Genomic DNA, 16,010 nt, shown 5'->3' with positions numbered 1-16,010 from the left:
CATCAAGAAATTGATAACTCTGGTTAGCACCAAGGGCTGTTTTCCTATAGGTTTCCATAGGACTGGAAGTTGTTTCGCAACAACAGTGACTGCACCCTGGCGCCCATTTACATTTAAGTCAGTCTCACACTGGCTTCACTTTTTAAACCTGGAAGGTACATCCATCTTTATCCTGGTTTCCAAACATGGGTGATGTCACCAATGGGCAATGACACAATGGCCCCATTCATCTTTTATATAAGCTACTTTCTGTGCGCACCAAGGTCGCAAACCTCACCGAACCAAATATTTCACGAAGCTGAAAGGATTAATATTGCCATGCCACATTCTAGCATGACTAAGAATTTAGACAATGACCACAACATCAAAAACAAACACAGGCGCACAAAGAACTGAACAAAAACCCATTACTAACTTAAAGAATGTCAAACTCAAAGTGTTTGCTTTCCTATTGCTAACTTAAACCTCGTGTACATTTCTAAACTTTTGTAAACTATGAGGTAGTTCCTGTAAGTTCAGGTGGGTTTATCCCACAACACATTCCTGGGTGACACTAAAAACATTGATAGTAGAGCTACATGGATAAGTTTGGCTGTGGTGCATCTCTCAGTGGAGCTTCATTATCGGTCTTCAAAGCAAATGTCAACTACAAAAAAACATCATTAGTCTCTTTTTCTTTTTGTGGTGGAAAAAACCCCACTAATCATTAGTGTGTTTCACTCTCCCTCTCTTTACTGTGGCTGCAAGACAACGCTTCTTCTCAGCTGCTGCTGTAAAAGGTATGTTGAACATCTCTCCCCGAGTCTCTTTTTTTTTTTTTTTTGCTCACAAGCACATACACATGCTAACTGATTAAAACCTTCACAAACTACTCACATTTGCATAGACAGCAAAAACAAGTGATATGAAAGCAAAAGTTATTGCTGCTATAGCTTTCACCCTGACAAAACACAGAACGCTATATATGCTAATTAGCCGTTTAATATGAATGGCTAATTAATGGTATGCAAATGAGGGAGTGCCATTATTGGACCTGTTTGATATGAGGGTGGACGCGGAATTGAAAATCCTTAGGAAAACAGACATTTGATGCTGTCGCTTAACACACACACACACACACACAGGGAATCAATTTGGTTAATTGTCAAATATGCAAACATGTAAATTGAAGTCATGCATTGCCATGACCAAAGCACCTAACCATTGTCCCTGGAGCATGAATGTGAGCACAGGAGTCTGAACACACACAAAGTTAAGTGCGCAAGCACACACTCCTCTTATCTCATCAGCCCTTTAATGGCGTTGGTATTCAGCGCTCTGTCCTCTGACACAATGCATGCCACTAATTACCAATTCCCTTGATAAGAGCACTGCCAATAGAATACATAATGGAAGATGAAGGGCCTGCATGCTAGGTCACAGCTATTGAGCATTCTGACTGTACACCACTTTGAAAATTGGCTTTCAATCAACAAGGGCTGCTTAATTCTGCCACAGTTAGGAACCTGTGCCATCCAGGGAGGTCTAAAACAGCTGCTATCCAACCATCACAGACGACTAATGGCACAGGACGAATACCTAACAATCTTTCGTGAAGGGTGAGGGCAAAACATTCTCATTCTGCTCTTGCAAGGATGTCTGGCTGTGCTCTGAACTGTATCACCTTGCAAAAGACCATAAAGCATTCATCAACAAGCCTGAAACAGAGAAAGTTGCCGCAACACAGGCATTCTTCTTCACTCACTGTGTCTAAGAGGAAGATAAAATGCAAAAAGAGTAGACATCACACAAAAGATTTGTTTTCTATCTTCCTGCTTCTTCTTTTTCTTTTCTTTCTTTTCTTTTTTTTTTTAAACTGAAAGTTAATTGAATTTGTATGTTAATGAGGGCTGTGCATAGCTAACGAGCTCAGTGTGTGACCCATTAACACGTTGAATGATTGTTATGCCCGGGGCAAGAATCACCTATAGGAGCTCAAAACACAAAGACAAAGAGCCAGTCTGAATACATTATAGATTCATTTACATGTTCATTGACATTACATATGTGTTACAGTGATATTTGTCCACCGATCAAAAATGCCTGACTACAAAGATCTTTGTGTGGCCAGGTAGAAAAGAAACGTGAAGAATAGTATCAGTCATACATTTTCATACATACGTCTGAAGTATAATATATGCTTTATGTGTAAAGACAGAGGAAAGGTAATAGTAGATAAGAGGATAATAGACCTAAAACCAGAGGGTTGACTCCAAAGTGTTTTAGTTTAGCAACAATAGCTTCCACCTTGTTGGAAATGAGGAAATCGTGTGATTCACCCAGCCTCCCTTCATCACCATGACAATACAGGAAGCACAGTGAGATCTCTTAACTTCCATTATGATGAAAGCCATACTTCTCTAAATAGCTGCTCGCTCACAAGTATGAGCAAAAACAAATGCATTTCCACTGATGCATAACAGGCAGTCATTTATTATCACTGCTTTCCTAGCAAAACTATGAAGTCTGGTAAAAGAGCTATTGTTCTGTTATCTAACACATCATTTCTGCTGAGTGTAAAAATTCCACTGCTAACTTACAAGCAGCTGGGGGAAAACAACTCTTGAATACTGGCATATGGTGTATTCGGTATTTGATCAGCGGAGGACTCATACTAGTTATTCGCTGTTTCATTTCTAAGACCAGCCATTCAGTCTTACCACTTCAGTTAAAGCACTGAGGTACACTCAATAAAGATAATACTATGATCACTATCTCTAAGCGTTTGCACTCAATCTGTGAAACACTTTGTAATGATGTGTTATACAATTAAAGTTATTATTAGTAATATTATGACCATGGGCTCAGTTTTTTAAACTAAATTGTTAAATTACAGATATCCATCATTAGGATATGACTCGTCCTAATTAATCTGGGGATCCCTGGACATTCCTATAACAAGTTGTCCACTACTTTGGATATTAACCAAAATCATGGAAAAAATTATTTGATTATTTGAACACCCAAACCATTGCTATTGTTAGAAAGCATTAGCATTTAGCCTTTAGCCTACAGTACAAGCAGAGAACATTTTTGTTGATACGTAGTTATAATGTGTCTGTCTGGGTAATTGTTTGAGTTTGAATCTACTATAATGGCTAGAAAAGTGAAAATGCCTGCCTAGCAATCACGATCGCCAGGGAAAGATGAATATTCCCTAACTGGTTGTGAGTGGTTGCTTAAGGCTGCCGGCAGTTGTGAAATTGAAAGTCCCAGTTACACAGGCCTAAAGGAAACCGTGACGCCCTGGTAAAAGTGTGTATTCCCTGCATGGCTGTGAGCTGTTGCTTGTTGGTGCTATGTGAAATTGGTCACAAAGAAGTACATGGAGCTGCAACAGAAAATCATCTTGTGATCACTATGGTCTTTAGCTGTTAACCACTGTAACCTGGAACTGGAACATTTCATTTTCTTTAAGCATTCAATATCTTTCAAAGTGAAAGCTGCGCCTTTTACATTTCTGGTGTTGCACTTTTAAAGATTCAGTACCGCTCAGTGGTTAGTTAGCAAGTGTTTGGAGACAAGTTGGCCTCTTCTATGTATTCTGCTAGCGACCCAAGCAATCACAAGGAGGTTTTTGTTGTAGCAACATCTTTGCAGCCAGTTTTACCAAGAAACCTCAATTTAGCCATTCACCAGTTTGGCGATTACACATTTTTCCCTAAAAACTCGGTTGTCAGGGCATCACCAGCTGATCTCTAGGCCTGTATGACTAACGTCTTCTAAAGTGTTATATGAACTTCATTTTCTTGAGTACATTGACAGAGAATCAAGTCAGGATCATTTCCTTAGCTTTCATTTCTTCCCCGTAGCTTGGAGCAGGAAATAGTTTGTATCAAACTTGTTGGTGATATTGAAAATAATCTTTGTGGTTTTAGTTGAGAAGGCCGACTGTGTCACGGTTTGCCAGGGCAAGCCGTGGGGAATGTTGGAGAAAGGACCCAAACGCTGGACTTAGTGCAATAAACAGTGCATTTATTTACAGTGGGGGTAAATATACACCACACAATAAGTCTCCCGAGTGCTCCCTCAACTCCTGTGTCGTGCCTTCTCCCAAGTGCTGGTATTCCGTGCTCTCTGCTCCTGTGCCTACGCACACCCCGTGCGTCCTGCAGTCCCGTGTTCCGCTCTCCTGAGGAAAAACCAACAGACGCAGCCGTTATGGCACCACTCCAGCAGGCATACACTTAACAGTACTTGCGACACTGACATGGAGTCTAACTCAACGATCCTGCGCCGGAGGAAGCTCCATCGCTCTGTTAAGTAGCTCCCCCGACGAGCCTGATCAGAAGCAGGTGTGTGGGAACCTAGGCGTGACCAGCAGCTGGCAGGGCCACACCCATCAGGCCTGCCGGTGGCTGTCCTTCATCCTCCAGCCACACCCGCAGACACACACGTACACACACCAGCATGGAACACAAGAGCACAGTGCAGCAAACATACACCCAATAATAATAATAACAATAATAATAATAATAAAGGTTCACACCGTTCACGGACCCCGAGTCCCCGGAACCGGGTCCGTGACAGTCTGAAGCAGAAGGCATTACCAAACCATTAAATGCAGTGTTTGCATGTTGATGTAATCTGGGATCAGACAGAGTTTTTGCAAAGACGCTTTCAGGTTAGCGCCCCGGATTGACTGCATCAGATATTTACATCCTCACATACACCTTTGTTGGCTGATGTCTACAAAAATTCAGGGCTGCAGTGCTTCTGCGAAACTGAACTATAACTACATTTTTCACATCGGTGAAAAGCTCGTCTTGGCTCCGTCGGTCAAGGTCCCTTTACTAAAAAACATAAACAAGTGGATGTCATTTTTCATGATTGCTTCTTCCACTGGTTGCCATTATGACACACAGTGAACGCAATTAAAGCTGCTCTACTGGAAATTAGAGAAAAGCACCTGCTGCTTTGCAGCTTTGTACATAAAGCACTCTTTCCTGATGCTGTAAAGTAAAGTAATACAACAAGCAGTGCAGAAGTGTTTGTAGACTGCCAATCATCTCCACATAGGTCCTTTTTTTCTGTTTAAAAGCTGGACTATTATCAGAATTGAAGCTTCAGGATTCACGTGTACTGTATTCAAATGCCAAATAGACGAAGTATAAACCAAACATATAATCTAGTACTCTCTTTATTCTCTGTGTCCTCATCCACTCTCTTGTGTGAAAGCTTGACTGGGATTTGACTCCTGCTATTGGATGATTGCATAAGGCCACTGCAGCAGCAAAGTGAAAATGGGCCCTCATCATAGTTGCTGTACAGCAGATAATAAGAGTACCACTCTGAATAAGTCTAGACATCTTTGCTTCCATGGGGTCTTGTTCGTATCACAGAGACATAGACAGGCTAATCACGACAGGCTTTCATAACGCACACACTCAAAGCATCTAAAGGGATGCACTACATGGAAATTTCAGATCAACCTGGATGTATCATTCATTTCTCTCCATCGCTCTCACACACTCCACCCTTGCTGGCTCAGCTGTTATATAAATTTTCTGTGCATCTACTGGCTCTGCCTGCCTGGCTGCCTCCAAGCTCTCACTTTTCCAGTCTAATGGCCGAGTGTGTATGTATTGACACAGCTCCTCAAAGCTACACTGCAGAGCGAGGGCAGTGCGGTCCAGCTGCAGGTCTCTGTAATGATAAGGTTAATGAAGGTGGCTGGGACTCAGACATGCCTCCATGGGCCATACCAGGAAGTAGAGGAGAGGAAATGTAAAGAGAGGGCAATGTGGGACGAGCGATGAAAGGGTGAGGACAGAAAAAAAAGAAAAGACAGAAAGACTGCAAAGGTAAGAGGAGAGAAAGGAGACGAGAGAAGATGATAGAGAGGGAGGAAGTAAGGAGAGGAGAAGGAAACAGCAGTTAAAGCTACGTATGGAGTTTACATCATTGCAAATGTAAAGTAATGTCAAAGTCATAATATGAATGAAAGAATTAGGATTTTAAAGACAATTGGGAGTAGAAGGCAAAAAACGAAGAAGCTAAAGGGATAAAGAAGTGAAAAAAGGAAAGGAAGAGAGAGAAAATGTGAAGTGAAAGGAAATGGAAGATGAATGAAAGCTCACGAAAGGACAGAAGAGGAGGGGATACATAAAGAAAAGCAGCACATAGGGAAGGGCAACAGAAGATAAAGGAACAAGGAAGAAAGAGAAGAGAAGCGAGGAAAAATGAAAAGAGGTGTGTGGAATAGAAGACCAAGGCAAGAGTACAGAAAAAAGAAAATCAGGAGGAAATAAATAAAAAGAAAAGGGAAGACAAAGAAAGAGTTAGGAGCAAGTTAAACTTGAGGGAAAGAAAAGATTGAATGAAAAAGAAAAGGAAGCACAGTAAAAGGGGGTAGGGGGCATAAGATGGAAAAAGAATAAATTAGAAAGAGAAAAGATGGGTGGAAAAAAAAGAAACAAACAACCCCCCACAGTCTGGGAGGCTGAGGAAGGAGAAGAAAGGAAATGAAAGAGGGCGAGCAAAAAACTGGACACACACAGGCTTAATCATTCACACTCAATAATACCCCCACTATGCAAGCCTCCCTGCTCTCTGCTCGTGGTTCGTTTTCCTGGACACACAATAGAACTAATGAGCACATGTGTCACTTAATCATCAGCACAGATGCTGGTAAAGAAGCGGTCATGCTTCCAGCAAGATGCCAGGAGTCACACTCTCAAACACACAAACACATGCACGCTGTTCAGTGCGAGTGCTCCTGTCCATACAGAGCATGTGCCCCTGCCCAGACAGCCCCGTTGGTGTAAATCCCCAGCTGACAGACACAATGCATGTGTCCGGGCAGAGATTAGCCTATTTCCTTCTTCAGTCTGGAAAAAAAGTCCTGAATCAGCTTCGGAATACTGCTGATTCCCATCTCTAATAGGCTAATCTGCGCTAAACTCTTATTCCGTGCACGTGTGTGTGAGCTAAAGCGCCTTTTTTTGGAGATTAACCCAAAGGTGCCAGTGAGGAGTTGTGGATGTGCGCCTCAGCTCCTAGCCAAAAATGAAAAAAAAAGTATCTAGTATAAAAACAGCTTATGCGACAAATCAGACCAGTGGAAGCATTCAGGGATTTTCAGTTTTTCATCTTTTCTTTTCTGTTCACATTTAGCTGATGTGCCTATCCATTCTGGCTTAAGAAGTGCACAACTGTAAAATAAGCTCAGATTTTCAGTAAAGTAACAAAAAGTGCTAAAGGGCAAAGTTCAAGGCGCATTTACCCCTGGAATACACCCCAGCTGAGAGAAGGCAAAGTTATTCTGAATTTTACTGAAAGCAGCATAACTGCTGTTAACATCTGTTTGTATAGACGTGCACAGACTGTATCCAACTACTGGGAAAAAGCAGATTAGGAAGTCCAATTCTTTCTCATTCTTTCAAATGGTTAACAAACCCACTGACTGTGGCCTTCCTTCCTCACGCGGCAGCTGAGATGAGTCAAGCTTGTCCCTGACCTCAACCCAAGTCCCACAGACTCTTGTTAACAACACTTCCTTGTTGACCAACCTTTGGGCAATACACTCAACAACTGCGAATATTCATTTTGAAATATCTTTTATCATCGTCTCATAGAGCGTCACTGAACTCTCGCTTCATCTGTTAGTTTTAAACGACTGCTCCTTGGTCTGTAACTAAACACAGCCGATGAAAAGCACCCACACTGATGCCAAAGAAGCGTTACACAGATGGTGACGGACATGTGGATAATGTGGAGATACTTCCCAGAAGTATCATTGCTGCTTGTTGTTTCCTTGCTTTTTTATCAGTCATGATGTGATAACCAAAATGCAGGACCATGTGATGCATTGTTCCCCAAAAGAAAGGTCAGATCAAATCAATCCCATTATAACATGAACTCAATTTTAAGTGTGTTACCATACATTACACAAGAAGGGATCCAGCTGGTATTTGCTGTAGTACAAAGGTGTTTTTTTTCTTAAAAATGTTTTTAATAGGTTGGAAGACGAAGGATTGAGAACCAGCTGGTTATTGGTATTGTTGGGAGTGCCACCCCAGGCCCTCCTGAGTCGAATCATGACCCAGAGTAGCTAGGTGCAGGTATGTAGGCACAAGGAATACATGAGAAGAGGTGAAACGGAAGAATCAAAGAGGAAATCGCAATGTTCCCCTGCTGTATGAATTTCTATGTAGCCAACATAATTAAAATCCTATTTTGGACTGTTTTTAATTTAATTAAGACCCGATATTAATGTTTTTTATTAGTTAAAAAAACAAACAAAACTGAACTATACTTTCAGTATAGCTGGTGTTTCATTCCCCTTTAAGTAGTTCTTAGTTTGTGATGAGTTAATGTTTAAAATCCCACACCTGCTAAAAAAAAAAACTGTTCTATCTCCGAGGTAGATGAATGCATCCTTGAGCAAGACTCTTATTTCCCAGTTACAGCAGGTGAGCTGCTCAGTGGCCAGTAATCAAATGCACCATAGGCCAATGAGTGTGAATGACATTGCTTAGAAAAAAAAAAGTACCATGTAGTCTCAGTTCTAAGACATTGCTTGAAAAAATAACTTATCGCACCATTTGACATGCTACCAATTGTGTGCACAAGCCTGACTGACCAGCCTTAATGCCCAGGCGCTCTGGATTACACACACCAGTAGTCTGCTGGCTCCACAGCTCCAGTCAGAACACACTGAGGGAGGACAATTGAGTGCGTGTATATAGACACATATAAAGTGACAGTTCATATGAGCAAACATAAAGCCTGATCAAACATGTGAACACGGTGCTACAGAATGCTGAATGGCTTTTCTATTTGTGATCTTCCATGTCTGTGTGAAAGCTCTGCGTACCGTGACGCTTTGTGCTTTGTATGTGTTAATGGGACTTGCTGATCAAATATCCTCTGATCACTGGCGGGGATATGAGGGCGACGTTAAGTCAATTGACTCTCATCCATCATGGTGTCTACAGGGAGGTAATACATAAAAAATGTCTTTGTAATATCACCTAATAAGTGTAAGATGAATTCATTATACATTTTTAAAGTAAGAAGATATTGAGAAATATTTTCACCGTCCAAAGGACTTCAGTCTTGCGTCAAACTGAAAACTGAGTCACTACACTTGTGCATATATCAAACAGAAGGTTTATTTGAATTTTTATTAAAACAGATAATGTATTGGAAGAAAATATGCTGTCAACTTTTATAGTGCACTAGTGAGCCTACACTTCCTTAGCAGAGAGGGAAGCTAGCAAGCTAGGCTAACAACCTCTTAATAAGTAGTTAGCCTTGTTTGTATTGATTTGTTATTTCACTTGTTTCTTATAAATATTTCAACCAAGCAGCAGCACCTGATACTGGAAAAAAAGAAATTAACTGTGAAGTCCCCACAAATGCAGTTCATAAACTGGCCACACAAGGCTAGCTCTAAAAATGGGTCAACCAACTTAAACCTCCATGTTAAACTACCCAACTTACATCTAAAAATATACATTTACAGCTTTTACAAAAATGGATTGGTCTGTACACATAATTTTCCCATTTTTGTTTTGATTGACAGGTGTGAAGATGCTTGGTCCGACTTAAATACACGCTAGTAGGCTGATTAGTTTGTCTGCTAGCTACATTCTGTTTTTGCTAGCCAACCTTAGCATCCCATTTCACGTAATCGTTAACTCCAGAATGTATTTTCTTAACAAACATAGCTAGCTAGTGACTTCCTAGCTCTATTTTCACTTCCAAATGTGGTCATGTCTATTTAAAGAGAAAACAAAAGGCAGAGATACCAAAAATCCCCAAACAATAGTGTACAAACCAAAAAGTAATGTCACTCTGGATACGTACACTTTTAATAAGGTACAGTTAATGATTAAGAGAATTAAAAATATGCTTTAATGAAATAAAGTTTTGATTTGTACAACTGAGCCTTTCTAACCAGTGCGTGACTTTGACATGTACAGTAGGTTCCTGTTGCTTCATACAACAAGAATTTAGAAGAGAAAGGCAATAAAAGTCAAGGAAAATATTATATATCCTTCTCGGTGTGGAACCTCAGGGAGCAGCAGTGCATTAGTCCAGTGCTGACAGTGACAGGATATGACAACATAAACCTTTTGTGCGAAAATGATCCTGCCTCGTCACACCACTGAACAGTAAGAGCTCGATGAGTGAACTGAATAAATATTTATGGCTCCATGACTTGCCCTATCCTGTTCACTGTCCACCAGCTGAAGTGGGTGTGTGGGCCCAATGTGGGAGGAAATGGAAGTAAAAATAATTCCCAGCCAAAGAAGAAACAAAATGGCTGTATAAGGAGACCAATCTGGATAAATTACATCCTTGGGGAATATTTTGTTCCGGTCTGGATCTGATATCAACTTTTGCTGTTCAATAATCTTACTGTAGGTAATTTGGTCTGACCCAGGCATCCAAAGGACTTGGAGCAGCTTCAAAACCTTCAGAGGGACAAAGACAGAAACATAACAACACAGCATATGAGCCCAAACACAGAGAGATAGATGAGGAGAGATGGAGAGAGAAGGAGGTGATGAATGGTGTTGTTTTTCTCTGTAAGGAGGATAACTGTATCCTCCTCTGGGAGCAGTGGAGCCGGAGAGCGTCAGTGAGCAACCGTCATGTGTCTCGGAGACAGCCAATGAAAATGTGCCGATTTGGTTCATATGTAAGTTTACTGGGTCAGAGTCAGAGCAGCGGAGAAGGCAACAGCCAATCACAATGTGAAGAAGCGTCTGGAGGATTAGCCAATGAGGTTGGAGCCTGGTGTCTGGTACCAGTTGATGTCTGACAGTTAGACAGACTGTATCTAATTTCCACAGCCAAGGCTCAGCATGGGTCTGTGTGCATGTATGTGTGTGTGGGGGTAACTGAGGAGAGAAGGAGTAAAAATTAGAGTTAGAAAGGAGGAAGGTTGTTTGGAGGTTTTGGCAAAAGTTGAAAACAAGGCATCAGATCTGGAGCGCTGCCACGTGAAATGAAACCGCGCCAATTGACACTGTAGTTATAAATATACAAACTGGATTTAGAATTAAATTTGCCATATAAAGTGATTGCTCTACATGCCTGCTATTAAATAAGCTAGTGTCTGGTACAGCGTGTGAACAGAGGAAGCATGTATAATGGCTGGATGTTTTTGTGAGGATATCTGTATATTTCTCTATTTCCTGTATGAATGAATAGGCTCTGAAAAGAGAGTTCAGTTTCCCACCATGTAATAGTCTATTATTGTCTCTAACACATTGTTCTCCTCACTACAGGTAACTTCATTCAACATCTCTACTGGTGATTGGACAGACAGAGACTGCTAGGTGTTAATGGGACACACATACACCAGCTGTAAGCAGGTGCAAGTGCGTGTGTGCATACACGCATGTACTCAACATCAGCCAGAGGTGAGCAGGGGCGACAGACAAGGGCAGCTGGTTGGTGCTTTTTTTTTTCTCACTGCTTCTGTCTGGACACAAATGCATTACACACTCCCAGACACACACACGCACACACACACTAGTGCGACTCATTTACACAATGGCTGGCATGGATTATTTTTTCTTTGTCGCAGATTTTGATATGTGGTTCCTTAGCTGTAGACAGAAACGATGACGTAAGATTAAGATAAAAACAGCTAACTTTAGCCCTAAGTGAAAGTACTGATTAAAGGTCATAGTTTGACATTTGCAAAGATAGAAGTATTTGCTTTTTCTTCTGAAATGTTAGATGAGACACTCATATCCCTATTAGATCAGTTAGGAAGGTTTAACCTAAACACAGGAAGCAGAGGAATAAAAAAAGCTGATCTGACTCTGTCTAAAATAAGAAGCACGTCAGGGCTGAGAATTCAAGCCAACACTAAAGTATAAAAACTGCAATTGCTATAAAGACCACTTGAGATTACTCCAAAAGCAAAGGAATTCTCAGAGACTCCTGATAAAATACCCAAAGTCTGCCATGAAAATATCATGCTATACAGCCTGACGCAAAAAAAACAAAAAACGATGAAACATTTCGGTCTCTATGGATAGTTTCATATGGGGGACAATTTTTCTTTAAAACTTAAAAATTCATTTCAATACTCTGAAGTCTTGATGCATGCTCAATCATCCAGGTAAGTAAATCCCCAAAAGTTGATTCTGTTCATCCAGACGAAGCGTTTTCAGTGGGAGAAATGTTTCGTCACACTTCTTCAGTCTCAGCTGACTGCAGGTTTCCCCAATCTTATAAACAGTACATTTGCATAATGACTGAAACTAGCATGAAACGTTTCTCCCACTGAAAACGCTACGTCCAGATGAACAGAATCAACTTTTGGAGATTTACTTACCTGCATGATTGAGAATGCATCAAGACAAATAAGGTGTAAATTAGGGATGTGACTGCTTTGACAGTCTGCTGCTTGCTGGATCTCACCTCAGATAATTCCCCTAATTCAACGGACCTCTCAGCTGTGTTTATAGTGTCTTTTGGAGCATTTTAAAAAGCTTTATCAGCTAAATAATGGAGCTTGCTACTTGGCAGACGCCATTTAAGAAGTTTGGTCTTGAATCTCAGTGAGTGACATAACATTTTATTGGTCTGCAGGTTTCATTGTCTATCCATTGCACTCACACAGTTTCTAGATTCAGCTTGCTAAACTGATAACCAAGCTTAGATGACCAACATTAGCTGAAAACTCTTGTTCAGATAGGGACACAGTGGCAGTCAAAATGCTAATGTTGACTGTTCAAAACTGAGTTCTGAAACCAGTAGGTCTGTGGTGTAACCTCTGCATAACAACATCATTTAAGTGTTCTAATTATATCCTGTTATATCCTGTTTGTTTAAGTCATAGAAGTACACAGGTGTAAAAATAAAATGTTGTGGTTTTTCAGGTTTTGTCAAGTGCTATTTCTTAGCCAACAAAGACAGCTGGAGAGGGTGCTTCCTAGTTATACCACCACTCTGACAAAGCATATTACACATACTTGTTCAGGGAATTCTCTGGAAAACTGTGTGTACATGTGCCATGTTTCCACTTTCAAATTGTGAATCCAACAACGTGTGAGCGAAGAATACCTCTTCCCTGAAGGCAACGGCGTTTCAAACAGAAACAAATAAAACACTGAAAAAAGCCAAACATTTTTAGGTTATCTAAGTGACTTATATATCATGTTTAATGGGGTGGCTGTAGCTCAGGCAGTAGAGCAGGTCATCTACTGATTGGAAGGTTGGTGGTTCGATTCCTGGCTTCCCCTAGTCTGCATGCCAAATATCCTTGGGCAAGTTATAAGTGTGTGTGAATGTTACTTAGAAAGCACCTAGAAAAATGTGCTTGTGTGGATGGGTGAATGCACAAGATGTGTAAAGCGCTTTGAGTGCTCAGAAGAGTAGAAAAGCGCTAAATAAGAACCAGTCCATTTACCATTTAATCTCAGTAGTGAAAGACTGCCAGGAGTTTGGCGTTCTTGCCGGCTCTAGTGAGCTATCGGTTAGCTATCAAGCTGGTGGGTAACAGACGTCTCAGAAAACGTCGGAGCACGTTTGCAAATATGTGGTGTCTTTATAAACCGAGCAGATATTTGAAGTTGACACACCTACATTCCCGCCTGAAAATATCTTAAAGGATTATTTTGTGACCAGAAGGAGTAACAAGAGTAATATTAAAACTAAGTAGCTGCTGCCATTGTTGGAAAATGGAATTGGCTGGGCCGCGCTATGAATTCTGGGATATGGTGGGCAACGAAGGACACACCCAACCCATCCTTCAAATTCGGGGAAATGAAGGACGCATTTGTCGGCTGCATTTGGAGCAGCCTTCAAATTGGGACTGCCTTTGTTGCTTGGCTGTGACGTAATCGGCCTACAAATGCAGCCTCCGTAGGATGCGGACAGTCTGATTTTGACAGCCATTATTCAGGAACACCAATAGTATTTACTTAGCTCAGTTTCAGTTTACGGCTCAGCGCCACCATAGTAAATATCAGACTTTTCAACAAATGCAACTGATATGTTTTCTTGTTAACATTTCTTGAGGAAAAACACATAAACACTGCCAGCTGAACACTGCAAATACAGCAGTGGTCGTCCAGAAGTAAACAAGCAAGCAGAATAGCTCATAGCGGTAAACGGAGAGTCACCCATTTCCAGGTTTTTTGATAAACTAAACAAACGGCTCCTGGCTGTAGCTTCATGTTTAATAGATACATTTTTAAGAAGTGCAACTGCCTTCATCTAACTCATATACATATCTGTTGTAACCATGGAGGCACAACTGGGAAGTGTGGATTCAAATGGAATGGGGGTGCATGGGCAGATTTTTATGTCCATATTATGGTGTGGACATTCTCTCGGTGTCTGTGCTCCTGCTTTCATCCTTTGATGTTTCAGTGTAAACGCTCGCAAAATAATACTGTTCTGGTAAAGTGTAATTAAAACAGGCTCATGGTGTGCATGCATTGGCAATCACTGGCATCAGCACAGCAGAATTACAATTCATCAGCCCAAAGACCTTGATTTTAGCTCATCTTCATCTTCTCCTCTTGCTTTCTCTCTCTAGGATCTCCCTCTTCCTCAGTAAAAACTTGGACCATTACACTGAGCGCCAAAAGTTCCGACTGAGGATCCGTATTAGAGAGATGAAATAATAATCCTACATTATGTAGTCAGCAGAGAGCATCAGCACTGATAGTGCTTCAACCCAACGAAGGCCTGTTGTTGTTATTCTTTGATCAGACCAGCAGGAATAACAATCTATAATTCATAATGCTCAGTCTAGTCTGGGAACACTAGGCACTGCACCTTTAATTATTGATCAAACAGAAGAGATTTAATATCAATCGCTGAAGCATAGGCAGAAGTGAGTAAAGTAGGAGGAATGGAGGAATCTCTCGGGCTCTGCCATCTAACTCTCTAATGAAAACAAGAAAGGAATACAGTGCATTTATTGTTGCGATGGTGGTGGTGTGCAAACAGGATCTTGGGCTTAGCTTGGACATGGATTCACTGAGACTAAAACTCACAGGATACATAGTGTCTGAAGGCCGATGCTGGAGGTTTGGGGTTTGAAGCGGCACTACTCAGTTCCTGTGCGAATCAATTTACATCACTCATTAACATCTGTGAATGTGACGATTAAAAAAGCTGATAGATAACAGGCAGCGATATCAGTTGACAGCTACTGACACTGCTGATATTGCTTATGCAGTTAATGTTGCTAATATCCAGAGGTGGCAAAAGTACAGAGATTCTTTACTTAAGTAGACGTACAGATACTAATGTTAAAAATACTCCAAGTTGAAGCAATGATTCAACTTCTTTACACTAAGTAAAAGTGAAAAAGCACGGGCTCTGAAATGTACTCAAAATAAGAAGTAAAAGTAGTTCCTTGAAGAACATTTCTACCAGCTATTTTTATGCAAAGCTAACTGAACCTTGCGCTACATACTACACAATAAAGGAATCACAACTTGCAATAATTTATATTGAGAGTGTGACACAAGATGTCATCAGATGTTTCACAAACTGTCCTACTACTGTTTGTGATGTCTATATTTTAGACACTATAAAGGTGGAATTCAGTCAATGGATCTCAGCCTCACCTGCTTAACTTTATATTAATCTCTACTAACTCTGACCATGAGCACCAGTCACACACATTTTAAACCCATCACAGTCAGCAAACTAACCTGTTCATCTGGCACTAAACTACAGAGTATTTTCACGCATATAAGCTTTAAATTCCCAGTTTATCAAATCCCACTGAGCAGTCCTTATCTTAAAATCTAACCTCTTCCTCCTTTCTTTTCCTGACTTTCTTATCTTTCTCCATCTCTGAGTGAAGTTAGCTCTCTTTCTTTTCTTTTCCTGTGAAATACAGCAGCTGGACATGTTCATCTTCTGTAAGGCTAGCTAGATGCTAAAGTTATAACTTATATAAACTTATGGACACCTGCAGTCGTTCCAAAGTTGTGTCAAACAAAGAAAAAGAATGGCCCACTTTAACCCCTGACTAT

At 40.8% G+C, this 16,010-nt stretch overlaps 1 long non-coding RNA gene across 1 annotated transcript; it reads right to left on the bottom strand.

Moving 5' to 3' along the window:
- Nucleotides 1-775: 775 nt before the first annotated feature.
- On the bottom strand, nucleotides 776-15,520 carry LOC146493736 (uncharacterized). Its single transcript, XR_014871796.1, has 2 exons — nucleotides 4,250-15,520; nucleotides 776-4,171 (listed from the first exon to the last, which is right to left on the bottom strand). It is a non-coding gene; the product is annotated as an uncharacterized LOC146493736 (long non-coding RNA).
- Nucleotides 15,521-16,010: the final 490 nt, after the last annotated feature.

This window comes from Neolamprologus multifasciatus, chromosome 22, assembly GCF_963576455.1.
Source record: "Neolamprologus multifasciatus chromosome 22, fNeoMul1.2, whole genome shotgun sequence".
NCBI lineage: Eukaryota > Metazoa > Chordata > Actinopteri > Cichliformes > Cichlidae > Neolamprologus > Neolamprologus multifasciatus.
This window is presented reverse-complemented; position numbering and strand designations above follow the sequence as displayed.